Source organism: Cupressus sempervirens, chromosome 3 (assembly GCF_028749045.1).
Source record: "Cupressus sempervirens isolate cs-2001-9-10 chromosome 3, ASM2874904v1, whole genome shotgun sequence".
NCBI classification, from domain to species: Eukaryota; Viridiplantae; Streptophyta; class Pinopsida; order Cupressales; family Cupressaceae; genus Cupressus; species Cupressus sempervirens.
In genome coordinates, this window is record NC_143120.1 from 270,262,335 (window position 1) to 270,280,345 (window position 18,011).

The following is an 18,011-nucleotide window of genomic DNA, read 5'->3' on the forward strand; positions in this document are numbered from 1 at the left end:
CTGCTATGTGGGGACTCGATCAAATAGCATCATTTTAAAAAATTAATCAAATTGTCTTTTACTTATCCTTAAGTGAGGAAGGATGGATGGAGACGGAATCTTGAAATTCACTTCAAAGTTTACAGAAGAACATAACAAATATTATTATCCTTATCATTTTAGAATATATTTTTTCATGATAAGGAAGTTCACCATTCCACAAGGTAGAATTGTTGAAATTAGTTGTGATATTTTAATGGATTTTATTTTTTCATTAAATTTTATTTATTTATAACATTCAAAAGAGGGTGTGGAACTATGGTACAAATAGAAGACACTAGACACTGTAAAAGTATATATTTAATTAAAAATATAATATAGTGTAAAATATTTGATACATATAGAACTCACTTTCATTGATAGATAATAGATATGCCATGTTCCTAGTTTTATTTCATTGTGGTAGCTATAATAGCGGTAAAAATAACTAGATGAATGAGGCTCCTAGTAATGTTTGGGTCTAGTACACATGATATGATATGTAAAGGAGATATGGATATTGTACTGTTATGAAGATATCATGCTTACTCATATCTACCATGACGTTAATCAATATGTACATAATGATGGTATAATATTGATTATGCATACACAACTAAAGTGTGGGATTTTAAGCATATCAACTGTTAAAAAAATTATTGTTTATCATTGGTGGCTTACAAATGATATTGATAGGGCAAATATTTAACCCCTTGTATATGATTAAAAAATATCAGATCTATTTTTTTAGAGATAGAGTATGCATGGGTTATGTACAATAAAAAGTACATGACAAAGGGATATCGTACATGTAAATATATACATGACTACTTTCTAGTACTATGATTGTGCATAATAGTTTCCTTTTATTTTCATAGAGTGGAACAATAGTTCAACAAGGTACGACATGTGCCACAAGCTATACTTATGAATACATGTTTAGGAAAGGATTAGTGAGGGAAAGGGTACAACCTAAAAGGATAATCATGTAATGTTCACCTATAGAATCCTAAAGAATCTTGTAGCACCTAAAATGAAAACATTTGTACATTTAAAAAATACTCCTTATAGAGTATTAATGAGAACATCAAAACATTTAAGTAGTGATACATGAGATGATACAATATGTGACTGAAGATAATTGTGAAACCAGAATAAATAAAAATAGAATAAGATTCATCCACACTCATGAGAAATCCACAAGTCTCAATGGAGGGATGGTCAGAGAGGCCACAACCACCAAAATATATGGAACCCTAAGCCTGACCTTACCATGCAAAGGAGATTGGTATAAGCCCCCACATAGACGAAAACCAAAGAAAATAACAAGGATCTGATCACACTTCCAAATATAGTCACCAAAAGAAATGCAAGGGATACCAACAGGAAGACAACAAATACTTAAGACATGTCAAATATTCAATAGATCCAGAAAAACTCATTTCACATAAAAATTCCAAAAAAAAAAAGGATTTTTTTTGTTTTGTCATATCATAAGAGGTAAAATGTGTCAAAAAAGTTAAATTCCTAACATTCACCAAGAATTTGAATATTTTATTTTTAATCATACATCACCAATTTTTGATAAATATGAAATTTAAAAATAAAATAAAAATTCATTTGATTTATTTGATAGTATTATATTTTTGAATTTATATCACTTGCATGTGTGAACAATTTTTCATGTACTTCCAAAAGTGTTTTTCTTGGTTTGTAAAGGTTATAGAGAGATTCTTTCATAGTTGGACTTTTGTTGGCTATGAAGGAAGATAGTTATAGATAATATTGCTCTAGAATAAAACAAAGATTCAATTGCTAGATTGTGATATACATTGAAAAGAAAAGGTGATGGAAAATGCTATTTTCCCTCCAAAAATTACAAGGGCTTAAAGATGAGAAAAATTTCAATTATGGTAGATCAGAAACCTTTTAGAAAATATAGCCACATTGAAGGGGGGGTGATTATTGTACATTGGTAAGTTGTTTTTATGTGCATTTGTATTGATTATATTTGTAATGTTTATGTTGATACCATGAACATGCTTTGTTTTTTATTGATCATTTTTATATAGCTAGGTAACTATAATGATTGCCCCTACAATACCAATGTCACATTAGCAATCTCCATAAAATGTGAAAAAATCAGTGAGAGTCAAAGCCTTTTAAATGTCAACCAGTCATCATTAGTAAACTAACTATCATTAATTTTAACAAAATGATACATATACATATATGCTCAAATAAATAAAAACCATAATTTTGTTTCCAGATTACCAATACCAAATGGTTTGGCCATGATGACCAATGTTGAAACGGGCTCCAGAACCTGTCTAAGAATAGAAGGGCGAGAATATTGTAGGAGTGCTTTACGACCCTACCACGAATTTGTTAAGATTCCCTGAAATCTTTTGCTGACATGAAAGATACCCAACCTGACAACAAGATCTAGTCTAAATAAGTAAAACTTGGAAGAGTAATGGAATCATGCTACACAAATAATGCTAGAGCATTAATCGGTCAGTAAGATAACAAAACAAAATTTTCTTAGTTATCACCTCAGTATCATAGTTCCCCCAACCTTGAGTTCCATATACCCATTACCATACAAGGATAAAACCATAAGGTTCATTAATCATGGATCAATTAATTGCATCATCTTAGGTCATCTCTAGTAAGAAAATTAGTCCAACTTCCAAAAGGGAATACAAGTACCACCATCAATTCTCTATTGACACATGTTATAAATACATATATATTAAGCTAATCACATAGAAAACAATGAAACTCCTTCTCCATCAGTTATTATTCATAGTATGTTATCCTAACTTGAATTCCTCTCATAAAACATAAATACACAAGATTTATATTAAGTAATAAGCATGAAACTGTTTCTTTTCATTCATCATGAGATCATATGAAGCATAATATTTTATTGTCATATTGCAAACCAAAAACCCTATGTTACAAATATATACAAAAGCATAATAAAATAAATAACGAACAGGTTTACAGAGTGTTTTTAAAGCTATTAAAAACCACACACAACAAACTAGACTAACAAAACCCTGAAAATCACAAATAATCATTTCTAAATATAATTCTCTATCATTTTTTCCTACTTCCTACACTTCTCAAAATGTTGTTAATACCATTTTGATGGTTAGATCTACCAATGATTTAGGTCATGCAAGGATTTTAGATGAGAAGAGTTCCTGAAATTTGTGATACAACTACTAGCAAGAATTCCTCCATTTGTAGCAGCCCTATTGAGTTAATCTAAATATGGCCTTCAGAAATTACATGAATCTCAAATTATTGTTTAAGAACATGCTATATTCCAACAAAATCAAGAGCAGATTGGCCCACAATAAAGAAATAGAATCACTCATTACCCACAAATTTCATGGATATCCACAACCCCAAAACTAAGGAAAACTTAGAAGCAACAACCATGGATACAAAGTGAACATTAAACACATTTAAAAGTAGAGGAAGCCAAATTCTCTACAAAAGTAGTAGGAAGAATAGTAAGAGCAATCTAAAGCAAAACATTTTGAGGGATTTGAAGTATTCTTGCATGAAAAACCCTTAGCTGAATACTAGTACAAACATCATCACTGAGAGAAACTAAAGTGAAAATAAAATATGCATTCAACAACCAAAGATCATGTCTTCAATCTCTTTCAATTACCATTTCCATAGTGAATGGAAACCTAATAAAACCAGTATCACAAACCCTAAATTTCAAACTTTCAATAGTTTTAAGATTGAAATACATTTTGAATAAGAGGGTTGATAAAAAAAAACCATCCTTAATCTTAAGACCTTATATGGTGAAGCAATCTTGCACGCTGTGTATCTTTAGGCCTCATGATGCTCATCTTCTTTGCCTTTGTGGCAAAATACAAATTCAGATTGTCAAATAAAAGCATTCAATAAGCCTCTGTTGCTACTCCACTCCTCATACAAACAAACTTATTTATCAAGGAAGAAATAATTACATGCTAGTTCATTGCATATGAAATGATGACTTGAGAAGATGGTTTGTAGCTTAATAGGGAAAACAATCACATGCACATTGTAGGTTTATAGATGGGAAGATAATTTATTTTGTTAAGATTTAACACATGGGAGATCTTTCGTTGAGACAAGTTCTCAATCAAAACAGAGAAAATACTCCAACCATAATTTCTAGCATTCTCATTGAATATAGCTCCAACTTTTAAGACAAGCAAATCAGTAATAGCACAAAGAAGAAAAGGAACCTAGATTATGTTGGTTTCCAACACTCGTATCCTAGCCTCACTTTTTTCCCCAATATTACTACTATTTACAACCCTCCATCCACCTCCATCCTCCATGGTGCCACCTACTGGTGTTAATTGTTCTTGGTAAATTTCTTGGCAAAATTGCTTCCAAATCCCTTCGTTTGATTCCTTGCTGCCTTGAGTTTTTCCATATATGTTCAAGAACTTCCCCACCCCCTCAATTTATTTTTTAACTACCCCTCTAACTGTAAATACTATTTTTAGACTTAATTGATTCAATTTGATAAACATGATTCCAAAAAATGGCATGATATGCAAGATATCAATTTTTTTTGTTATTATGCATGGCTTAGCATTATTTGATATTAGTTAAGGGTTCCCCACTATCTCAATATTATTATTTTTTAAATTTTATTTTTGAGGTCAAATTACACCATGGTAAAAGATTACATATTTAATTGGTATAGAGGAAACAGGTTGTGACATCCTCCCCCACTTAATAATGCATCATCCTCGATGCTAGGTCAATATGTACAAATGGAATCAATGAGAAAAAAAGTAAATAATTTGAATTTAGTCAAACTTCCATTGTTCCATGTTCTAGATAATACATGTACTCCTATTCAAATTCTATCATAATCAACAAGATTATCCAACATCTCACATGAATGCGTTCTAATATAAGCAACACATACAACACTCATAAGACACTATTTTTCAACCCAAATTTAAACACTTATTTGAAGCAATCAATTCTAGAGAAAAATAATACACATTTTATATAAGCATATGTATAATAATCATTTTAAATATCTTTTTCTATGTGAGTGTGTGAATTCCATTACCATTCTATAGTTTTACAAGGTTAGACTACCTCTCTCTGAGAATATTCCCCCTTTCTTATAATATATCATTCTCTCTTTTGTATTATAGGAACAAAATGAAAGTATCAGTCCATCATATTTCATAAACCAAATCAAATATCAAATGGAATATCTACTCAAATACTTCCTTATTTCTATGATTCTCAAAATCCAATTAACATATTACTTTAAAATTTTAAGATATCACACATATACTTGTGCTTACTTATCATACTTTGGGACACATGGATTTGACCCCTATAGTAGGTACTTCATATCCACTTCTTGCCATACTTATGCACATGCAACTCAGTGATTTAAGCTCATTCACAATGTCAATATCTCAAGGAGATCAATTCAAATATTAAGAGTCAACATTTTTCCTTTAAATTTACAACTTCTCACTCATCTTTTAATCACATCTTGAGCACGAGTAACATAAATAATCAACCATACATAGCATACATACCATATAATATGTGGTGGTCACTAAGTGAGTACTCATCCACATCAATAAGTCAGTGTCTATGAAACATAATCAAGTGATTCAATCCCATTACATCAAATTCATCATCATGAAATATAATGACATGCACATATAACATCATTAATGTAATAATTAACATTTAATCATCATTATGAATCTAAATGCTTGCTAAGTTGACATACCAGATAATTGCATCATATGGCTTCATACATTTAACCAATATAATAGAAAGATCAATGATAGAAGGTCACACAATCAAATCTGTCAAGTAATATTGACCAAAGTTCTACATCATAAATAATTTTACCAAATCCAAAACACACATGTCGACCAAAGGGTATAAGTTGGGTGCGTAATAGCTAAGTCTATGTCAAATACCATATCGAGTATGAGTCAAATAGATAGCTCAAGATGACCAAATCATTGATCGTCATTCATTGACCAAGTTGTCTAAATAAAACGAGTTGGCAAATTTCTATAAGTAGAAGTCACATGCATGGTGGATCGTCACATATACATAACACCAATGTAAAATATTATAAAGAATAGATAAAGGAGGGATCTATACATACCCCTTTTGTATTCTCATAGGGAAACCACATATCCATATTCTTGCCACACAAGCCAAAAACTCAAGTCAGGTTAGTTAGAAATTGACTACACATACTTAAATCAACAAGTAGAAGCAATATCTTCCAATTAATTATGCAACTTCATTCTAATTTCCAACTTACATGTTGAAATGATAGGTATTATAATATCTTAAATTTCATAAACCAATTATCAACCAAATTGTCGAGTACAACATATCATCGCATGGATATTCCATACAAGAATATACTGAATAAGTTGACCTACATGTTAAACTATATTTTATCATATGTAAGAACCATGTCCTACTAACAATTGCCACATTATACATTGCAAGAATACATAAAATAATCACAAAAAACCCTAGTTTGAATAGTCAACGGCTATTTCATTCACCATATTCACAAGTTATCAAATAATTATGCATTTAGGAATGTAACACATGGCATTATCCAAGGATATTGACATACATGTCAACCATCCATCAATGCATGATTTAATAAATACATGAAGTATAATTTAAAGCATCATATTTTAATGGACATCATAGAAAATGTCGACCTACATGTCAGACATGGAATAATAAGCACATCATACAAGTGCAATGTCATCTACCATATGATCAATACCATTAAGTAAATCATCTAGGGTTGATCATCAATCACTTGCAAGAGAAATAAATCCAATTTTTTTCAATTTAGTGACCTTAGGCCCTCAAGCCCATCTTGTCACCATAGTGTTCTTAACCAACACATAAGCATGTGTTGTGATGTATGACCTTCATGCTAGTGAAGCATCACATAAAATATGGTTTGGGGTGCTTTAACCTCGCCAACCATAGAGTGAAACCTCCCTCAGGATTCTTCTTGACATGAAGAATTCCCTGACCCTGGCACAAGAAGCCTAGCTTCCTAGAATAAGATGGATCAGATGGATTTGGTGTGGCCGTAAAACATACTACATTACAACCATGTGCCTAGTAGCCTAATCACATAATGTAGCAAGGAATAAAAATAAACTACACATCTACACATATGTAGTAAAACCAAATAAGCATAACCATATACATATATGCATTAGCTAGAAAAAAATGGCTCAGCCAAGCACTTTATAAAGCTAGATTTAACGGTAGAAGAAATAAGAAAAGCATGTATCCATTCTATAGAACTAGTAGACAGAGAAACTAAATGTGAAGTATCCATCTACCTTTCCCATAATTGCTACATTACACCTAGCCATGAAGGAGAGTATACATCTCAATGCTACTTTACAACAAGATGTTCAACAAATTCTAACTTCATTAAATATAACATTTATGATTATTCCTTTTGTAGGGTACAATCATCATATCAAGGCTATTTGATTACTTTTGAAACTAATTTATCACATATATGATTGTTCTTCACATATAAGAATGACGTCTTCTTTACAATCTACTCCCTTATACATCCTATCAATGCTCCACAATGAACATCATCAATGACATCACTTCCAAATCACAAGACTAGCATCATAGAAAATATGCACACACCCTAGCCACCTCAAGGTCAAAGAAATCTTGAAAATAAGATTCATAATTCTCAAGTCAAAGTCTAGAAAGGAGGTACAAAACCAAAAATAAAAGTGAACAATAGTTGTAGTAATTAGATCACAAAATTTGGTGGCTCAGTGGTTACAAAGAGAATAAATTTCAAGCTAGTCCTTCATCAAATCCAAGTCCGTGAAATTGAACATACTAAAATGAAAACCCAATTCACTTAAAGCATAATGACTCTCACTAGTCACCAATAGGGAGTAGATGTTTAATGATACCTTGCATCCAACAGTCACTAAGAACATAAAAAAACTTCTCATGCATCACATTCAATTTATCTTGATAATCACACATTTGTAAATGCATAATGTAAAATACAATACTTTTGCAAATGAAATCCATGTTCTTCTTACTTATTATATTAGGTTAATCAACGAACCTCATGAATGTGGCATAGAATAGAAATAAATTCTTGCATCACATGTGCATCACATGTCACTTACATAATAAAAAAACATTTATCATTGCTATCACAATCCAAATCTTCATTTGGAAGCTCTCATAGCCTAATTCAAAAGTCAACCATCCTTTGACTATCTCAATAGTTCAAATTTAATACTTCAATATGCATGTTATATCATCACATGGTTTAAAGTAATATAATCTTAAACATATGAGGTACACAATTTACCAATCATTCCATAAACTTTCCATTTTGACAATCTTTAAAGGAATGCAATTTTTTGATTCACAATCATGACATGCATAAGGAACATCAAATCCTTCTATGTCAAAAGTAATCACATCTAAGAGGCACATCATGCAACCCATGTCATCAACTCATACAACATAGAGTAAATTGGCCGACTTACAGTTGTCTATCTAGCATAGTGAACGTAAGGCCCACATGTGGAACCAAGAGCTCTAATACCATATGTAATGACTGCCCCTAAAATACCAATGTCATGTCAAAAATCTCCATAAAATGTAGAAAATTCAACGAGAGTCAAAGTCTTTTGAATATTGACCAGTCATTGTTAGTTGACTAACTATCATTAATTTTAACAAAATGATACATATACATATATGCTCAAATAAATAAAAACCATAATTTTATTACCATATTACCAATACTAGATACCAGATACCATATACTAGATGGTTTAGCCATGACGACCAATTTTGAAATGAGCTCTAGAATTTATAGAAATAAATAGAATGTGGCGTAGAATAGAAATAAATTCTTGCACCACATGTGCATCACATATCATTTACGTAATAAAAAAACATTTATCATTGCTATCACAATCCAAATCTTCATTTGGAAGCTCTCATAGCCTAATGCAAAAGTCAACCATCCTTTGACTATCTCAATAGTTCAAATTTAATACTTCAATATGCATGTTATACCATCACATGGTTTAAAGTAATATAATCATAAACATATGAGGTACACAATTTACCAATCATTCCATAAACTTTCCATTTTGACAAACTTTAAAGGAATGCAATTTTTTGATTCACAATCATGACATGCATAAGGAACATCAAATCCTTCTATGTCAAAAGTAATCACATCTAAGAGGCACATCATGCAACCCATGTCATCAACTCATACAACATAGAGTAAATTGGCCGACTTACAGTTGTCTATCTAGCATAGTGAACGTAAGGCCCACATGTGGAACCAAGAGCTCTAATACCATATGTAATGACTACCCCTAAAATACCAATGTCATGTCAAAAATCTCCATAAAATGTAGAAAATTCAATGAGAGTCAAAGTCTTTTGAATATTGACCAGTCATTGTTAGTTGACTAACTATCATTAATTTTAACAAAATGATACATATACATATATGCTCAAATAAATAAAAACCATAATTTTATTACCATATTACCAATACTAGATACCAGATACCATATACTAGATGGTTTAGCCATGACGACCAATGTTGAAATGAGCTCTAGAATTTATCTAAGAATAGAAGAGTGAGAATACTGTAGGGGTGCTTACCACAAAGTTGTTAAGCTTCCCCAAAATCTTTCCTAACATGAAAGATACCTAGCCTGACAACGAGATAGTCTAAACAAGTAAAATTTGGAAGAGTAATGAAATCGTGCTTCACAAATAATTTCATAACACTAATTGGTCAACAACATAAAAAAACAACATTTTCTCAGTTATCACTTCAGTATCATAGTTCCTCCAACCTTGAGTTCCATATACCCATCAACATACAAGGATAAAACCATAAGGTCCATTAATCATGGATCAATTAATTACATCATCTTAGCTCATCAGTAACAAGAAAATTAGTCCAACTTCCAAAAGGACATACAATTACTACCATCAATTCTCGATTGACACATGTTATACATACATACATACATACATACATACATACATACATACATACATACATACATACATACATACATACATACATACATACATACATACATACATACATATATATATATATATATATATATATATATATATATATATATATATATATATATAGATATATATATATATATATATATATATATATATATATATATATATATATATATATATAGCCAATCACATAGTAAATAATAAAACTCCTTCTCCATCAATTATTATTCATACTGTGTTATCCTATCTTGAATTCCTCTCATAAAGCATAAATACACAAGATGTATATTAAGTAACAAGCATGACACCATTTCTTTTCATTCATCATGAGATAATATTCTTCCCATTTAGAGACTACGCTCAAGCATAATATTTTATTGTCATATTGCAAACCAAGAACCCTATTTTATGAATATGTACAAAACCATAATAAAATAAATAATGAATAGGGTTACAAAGTGTTTATAAAGCTATTAAAAACCACACACAACAAAGTAGACTAACAAAACCCTTAAAATTGCAAATAATCATTTCTAAATATAATTCTCTATCATTTTTTCCTACTTCCTATACTTCTCACAAAGTTGTTAATACCATTTTCATGGTTAGATCTACCAATGATTTAGGCCGTGTGAGGATTTTATATGAGAAGAGTTCCTGAAATTTGTGATACAAATACTAGCTTGAATTCCTCCATTTGTAGCAGCTCTATTGAGTTAATCTAAACATGGCCTTTGGGAATTATGTGAATCTAAAATGATTATTTAAGAACATGCTATATTCAAACAAATTCAACAGTAGATTGGTCTGCAATAAAGAAATAGAATCATTCAATAGCCACAAATTTCATGGATATCCACAACCCCAAAACTAAAGAAAACTTAAAAGTAGTAGCCATGGATACAAAGTGGATATTAAACACATTTCAAAGTAAAGAAAGTCAAATTCTCTACAAAAGCAGTAGAAAGAATAGTAAGAGCAAGCTAAAGCAAAACATTTTGAAGGATTTTGAAGTATTCTTGCATGAAAAATTCTGAGCTGAATACTAGTCCAAACATCATTACTCAGAGAAACTGAGGTGAAAATAAAATATGCATTCAAGAACCAAAGATCATATCATCAATCTCTTTCAATTATCATTTACATAGCAAATGGATACCTAATAAAGTCAGTATCACAAACCCTAAATTTCAAACTTTCAATAGTTTTAAGATTGAAATAGATTTTGAACAAGAGGGGTCATAACAACACCCATCCTTAGTCTTAAGACCTTATATGGTGAACCAGTCTTGCAAGCCATGTATCTTGAAGCCTCATGATGTTGCTCTTCTTTGCATTTATGGCATAATACAAATTTAGATTCTCAAATAAAAGTATTCAATAAGCCTCTACTACTACTCCACTCCACATACAAAAAAACTTCTTTATCAAGGAAGAAATAGTTACATGTCAGTTCACTACATATGAAATGATGACTTGAGAAGATGGTTTGAAGCTTAATAGGGAAAATAATCACATGCACATTGTAGGTTTCTAGATGGGAAGAGAATTGATTTTCTTAAGATTTAACAGATGGATGATCTTTCATTTAGACAAGTTCTTAATCATAACAAAGAAAATGTTCTAGCCATAATTTCTAGCATTCTCATTGAATATAGCCATAATTTCTTTTTCCAATCTTTCTACCATTTCCAGCCCTCCATCAACCTCCATCCTCCATGGTGCTACCTACTAGTGATAATTTTTGTTGGTAAAATTCTTGCCAAAATTGCTTCCAAATCTCTTCCTTCCATTCCCCATTGCCTTGAGTTTTTCCATATCTATTCAAGAACTCACCCCCCCACTCCCTATTTCTTTTTTAACTACCCCTCTAATTGTAAATACTATTTTTAGACATAACTGATTCAGTTTGATAAACATGATTCCAAAAAATGGCATTATATGCAAGATATGGATTTTTTTGTTATTTTCCATGCTTTAGCATTATTTGATATTAGTTAAGGGTTCCACACTATCTCAATATTTTTTTCTTAAATTTAATTTTGAGGTTAAATTACACCATGGAAAAATATTACCTATTTAATTGGTATAGAGGAAATAGGTTGTGACAGGAACCTTATCACACATCCTATGGACTATCAAATTTTGGAGAATGTAGATTTCCATGAAGTGGAAGATTAAAAGGATGTCAATGTTATGAGAAAAATATTATCAAATAGAAGAAAATTTTGTTGAGACAACGGTGCAAATAAATTGATCAATAACACATTTAGTACTAGTGAAAATGATCATGATGATGAAGATGACTTCGAAATTGTTCATGATTTACTTATACTTAAGAGGGTATACGAGCCCCTTGATTAAGGATGATAAATACATTTTTCTCTCTAATACATTATCTTTGGTGAACTTGAAGGCCATGAATGGTTTATCCAATATTCAAATCTTATGTGTGTTAAGGTACATTATATATGTCATCATTTCTTATCAATTTTTGTTGGTATTTTATCACTAGTAAGTAAAGGGTAAAATGTGTACCGTTGATATTCTTTATATTAGCAAAAATAAATTCATTATATATTGATAGGTAATTTTTTAATACCACCATCAAACATTCTACCTCACTTGTATTGAGAATTATCTTCCATTATGAAATATATTGGAATGGAGTGTTAAGAAATAAATACATTTTTTATGATTATTGTATATAATAAACAACATGAATTTATAGCAGAATGCCTAGAATGTCATATTAGTAGATATCAAAAAATCAACTAAAAAAAGGTGTCTTTCACGGTTTTTGTTATATTTCCATTATTCCAGATATGCAATAATTATTTTGGTTCGAAAGCTTAGCATAGTTTATATATTACCTTACAAAGCTTGAAGTTGAGATGAAATTCATTGAATTCATGGGGATGTTTCTATGTGTAGGGGCAACAATGAAAAATGACCACACTTCAATGAAAAACCTTGTAATCTTAGGGTTTCATTTATAATTAACATTGTTCATCCATTTGGAGAGTTGAGATCTATTTACTTGATATGGATTATTTTTTAATAAAACAATAATATTCATCCATGGATGTTAATAAAAAGGCAGCACATAATGTTGGAAATTATTTTTCAAAATACTTGTTTAATTTAATAGTCATGAAAATGAAATTATATAAATTTTAGTGAAATGGTTATAATAATTACACAATGTTTATGTTCATTTGACAAGGTAAGTACCAAGTTTAAAATATGAATGTTTATATTGAGACTCTTGTTAATAATTTACTAAAGTTATAGAATAAGGTTACTATGCATGATGTCTCTAGGCTAAGAACACAAACACAAAAAAATTTCAATTCCATTGGATATAAGGTTGACCCATTCATAATGGTACAACATGTAGATATAATTATTTCATCTTATAAGAACACTAGTACAAAAAGATGGGGTACCTATAAGGAACAATACAACAAGGTAAGATAAGAGATAACTAGAGGGACTAGGAAGAGAAAAATTAAGAAGATAGTGGACAAGATAAAACAAAAGGAAGATAGAAGAAAACTTTGTGAATATGGTATATATAGTGTATATATTCTTATATCACGGTCTGTTGTGTTTTTGTGCTTATTTCATTGAGTTTTGGTTTCCAAAGTATAAGTAGTGTAGTATAGTAGTGGTATAAGATAGTTACTATGTTTATTCAATTTTTCCTAACAAAATGAATCATTTGAATAATTCAATTTCTTGGCAATGTAGGGATTGCATCCAATATATTAACCCTTTTTAAACATAGTTATAGTTTTCTCATTGGACTTTTAGCTACATATCTTGTGAAAATTGTTTTAGGTTGGCAAGATAAATAATTTGCAAGGGTATTACATAAAGGAAGGATTTGTTTTGTATGTGTGCATAGAGTCATGATGGTGTTGTGATGATACTATGATGTATGTGCCTTGATCTTGGATCAGATCATATTTGAGATTCACTATGGACTAATCAAACATTGTGATGTCATGTGTAGTTTGGTAATTTTGTAGTGTTGTGTTTTTTTATTGTGATAGTTAGTCTAGAAGGTTGGTTTTTCCTTCATTCTAGAGAAACTACTCTCTACTTTTCTCTTATTTCCTAACATGGTTACATGCCTCTAACAAGGTCTTTTTGTTTAGCATGGGCATATGTACTAAACTCTACGTAATGAATCTTAGTAGGGTTAGACTTCATACTAGAGAATTTTTATACCATTTTATCATCATGTGGGTAGCATCCCCACTATGACTTTCCATTTTCCAAGGTTTCATTGACATTAAAATCTTGGTGTTATGATTTATCATTTGGACATATGTTTTAATTCTATGGATTACTCTTTGTGGATTATTATGGTTATGTTAAAAAGTATTTAATTGATTTGAGAGTGCTACAATATTTATTAACCCCTCCACCCCTCTTAGTGTTTCATGTGTGTGTGTGTGTGTGTGTGTGTGTGTGTGTGTGTGTGTGTGTGTGTGTGTGTGTGTGTGTGTGAGTGTGTGTGTGTGTGTGTGTGTGTGTGTGTGTGTGTGTGTGTGTGTGTGTGTGTGTGTGTGTGTGTGTGTGTGTGTGTGTGTGAGAGAGAGAGAGAGAGAGATTATTGAGTTCCTAAAGAAAACCCTTATATAATAAGGTATATTCAATATTGATGCAAACTAGTGATCATAAAATATTCTATTCACTATCAAAATTTAATTGTTATGGAAGAAAATATGAAATCTATCAAATTTATTTTGTTAACGAGAGAGGATAGACCTACATAGTTTTTTTTTTTTTTTTTGGTTTAAATTGTTCATTATTTGAAGACTGTATTACACTATCTACAAATATTAAGTTACTCTCAAGTAGGGGTTTAGAAGACTAGTAAATGTTTAAAAGTAAATTAGTGGCACTCTCCTCCAAAATTTTATATTTTGATTACTACTAAATTTACACATATCCAACTATTAAATATATAATAGTAAAGAGAGAAGAAAAAACCTATCTCAAATTTTGTTGACTATTGATAATACTCAAAAATTAATTATTTAAATATTCTAAACTAAATAAAATATTATTATTTTTCTTTTTTTATGAAACACAAAAGAATCAATTATGTACCATAATTGATTCTTTAATATGTGTTATTTGTTAGTGGCCATAAAATTTAATTTTAAAGTAACATATTTGATTAGAGGGGAATTCAACTCCTCTAGAATAATAAATCAGCCGCAAATAAAATTCCCAAGAAATCCCTTTAAATGGACCCAACACTAGTTTTTGAATTACAAACACACCAATATCTTTATAAAATTTACTATATATTTGTAGTTCTCATTTATGTTTGCTATATTATTGATCGATATCTATAGGATCTAAAGAATCTTGTGTATTTATATTTTAGACGTATTCTTATTCCTTGGTTTTTCTTTGATGAAATCTTCTTTTGATTTCGTGATAAAATCAAACACTTCTTTCATTTTTCCTCGAATATTTTTCCTTTATAGTCACACTCTCATTCAAGAAGTGATATATAGTCAAATTTCCTATTTAAGCCTATTTACAAACTTTTCACATAACTAGTTTATTTTATAACTTTACATGCAAGGGAAAAAATTATAAAATAATGATTTCTAATTCATGATTCTAATCTTTGAACTACCTTAGAAAACACTCAAAAATGGCCCTTATTTTTTAATTAATCTTAACATAGATAAATTTAAACCAAGGATTTAAAACATATGTGTTGGGAATATAGAATAGGCTAGGTTACTGAAAGGGGAGGGGTGAGTTAGGAATCAATAAAACTTAATCTTAATTCACCAATTAATCCTTCATAAGTATTCTGATCTAATTGCATGCAAGAAAAACTAAAAGCATTTTAAACATTCATAAGACTTTGACACAAGATATGGTAACCCAAAAACCTTCCAAATAGGAAGTAAAATTGGGGTAGGGATGATACCCACAAGCTTTAGTACTGCAGTATACAATTGGTTAATTAAGGCTTACAATTGTTTACTTCTGATGATCTACTCTGCTAAGAGCAATAAGGATCATTAGGTACACCTTGTTAAAGGATTTACAAAATAGACAATGAACTATGCACTTGGTAAAGAAATTTATAAAAGATTGTTAAGTCTACCTTGTGAAAGGATTTAACTATTCTACCTATTAGGATGAACTGATGGTTGATCTCTGATGTGCAACTCTGATTTGCTGGTTGATGTTCTTTTGAAGTGTAACTATCACCTTGTTATGATAGATAAATCTTTTCTACTCCTTATACTACTTGTAGCCTTCTTACTTCACACTTCTTCTCTTATTATATTCACAACTTATTTGGATATTAATAAGGAAAATTTAGTGAAAAATGATCTCTCTAATCAAGAAAATAGTTTTGCAAAGATCAAAGATGAAATAAAAAATATGTCTTCATGGTTAAGGTATTAAAGTCTCATAGAAAAAATAAATATATTAAGTATAATATGATACTAAAAAATCTTAATTACCCATGAACATCACTATTTATTGTATTACAATTCAACTCCTTTTTTGAAGCAACAAATATAATTATGAAATATCATTAAATGCAGTGCCATCTTCGACCATACCAACTCATTTACAACTAAAGTCCACAATATTTTGTACATAGACATGAAGCTGATATATTTCCCTAAGAAATCCATATATTGATTTGAATCCGCATAGGTAATTTTTAGGGATATTGAGAGTCTCAACATAAAGTTGTAGAAAAGGCATGGTCAGGCTAATCAATAGAAACATGAAATATTTTTCTACTTTGGACATAGTCTCATTGCACATAATGAGTTCTTAGAGGATTTTAGATAACCAACAAGTTCATTCCAAATGTTTAATCATATCAAAAGTCTGACTAGAATCTAGAATAAAATGGCAAGTTACAAAAAAATGAATAAATTTCTTTCTACAATTGGATAGAATGAACTTTTCTAAGAACTATAGAATGGAATTATTGATTAGATAGCACAAGAAATTGATTTTTTTTAATAATGGAACACCTTGAAATTTAACTTCATGGGATAATATATAACACGAGAAAAAAACTCATTTTGTGAATAGTTTTGTGCCACCTTAAATCTCTTAAGTTTATGTCAATTTAAAAAAAATAAAAAAAATAAAACCATAAACTTACATGAAGAAAAAATTAATCTATTGGAACACAAGAACAATATTTAATGGTACAAATTCTTGAACTTAACATTCTTACAACAATTGTAAAATTATTTAAAAAAAAAAAAACATAATCTTAAAAGCTTGCAAATGTCCAACCCTGAGTGTTAAGGAACTTTTAGTTTTTTTATGGGATGTGGGGTACTAAGAGAACCTTTGAGAGTCTTGATGAATTTGTCTGTAAATATTGAGAATAAGTTATTTGTCCTTTTGTTTAGGTAGCTATAAATACTCTAGCATATCTTGCTCTAAAATTCATAATGACAAATGAGGAAGTGCTATCATCTATTGAGATTATTTTTAGGTGTATCAAGATTTTCATAAGAAGAAAAACCATTATGGAGGGTAGTGGAAATTTACTCACTAAATTATTATGATCTAACATCAAATGAATTATAAATACACAAATAACTTTCCTAAATATGACATGTCATTATACACATAGGAGGATATTCCGTAATGCAACATGTATGCATGAGGCATGTTGAGATCTATGATAGTTGATTTTTTTGTACAACTCTTGATATGATTTGTGTTAACTACTAGAGTTTACATTTCACCAAAATATCAACCTTTTAATGCCAAATACAATTGCTAGACTTATAGAAGATACATGAGGCTATTAAATCATG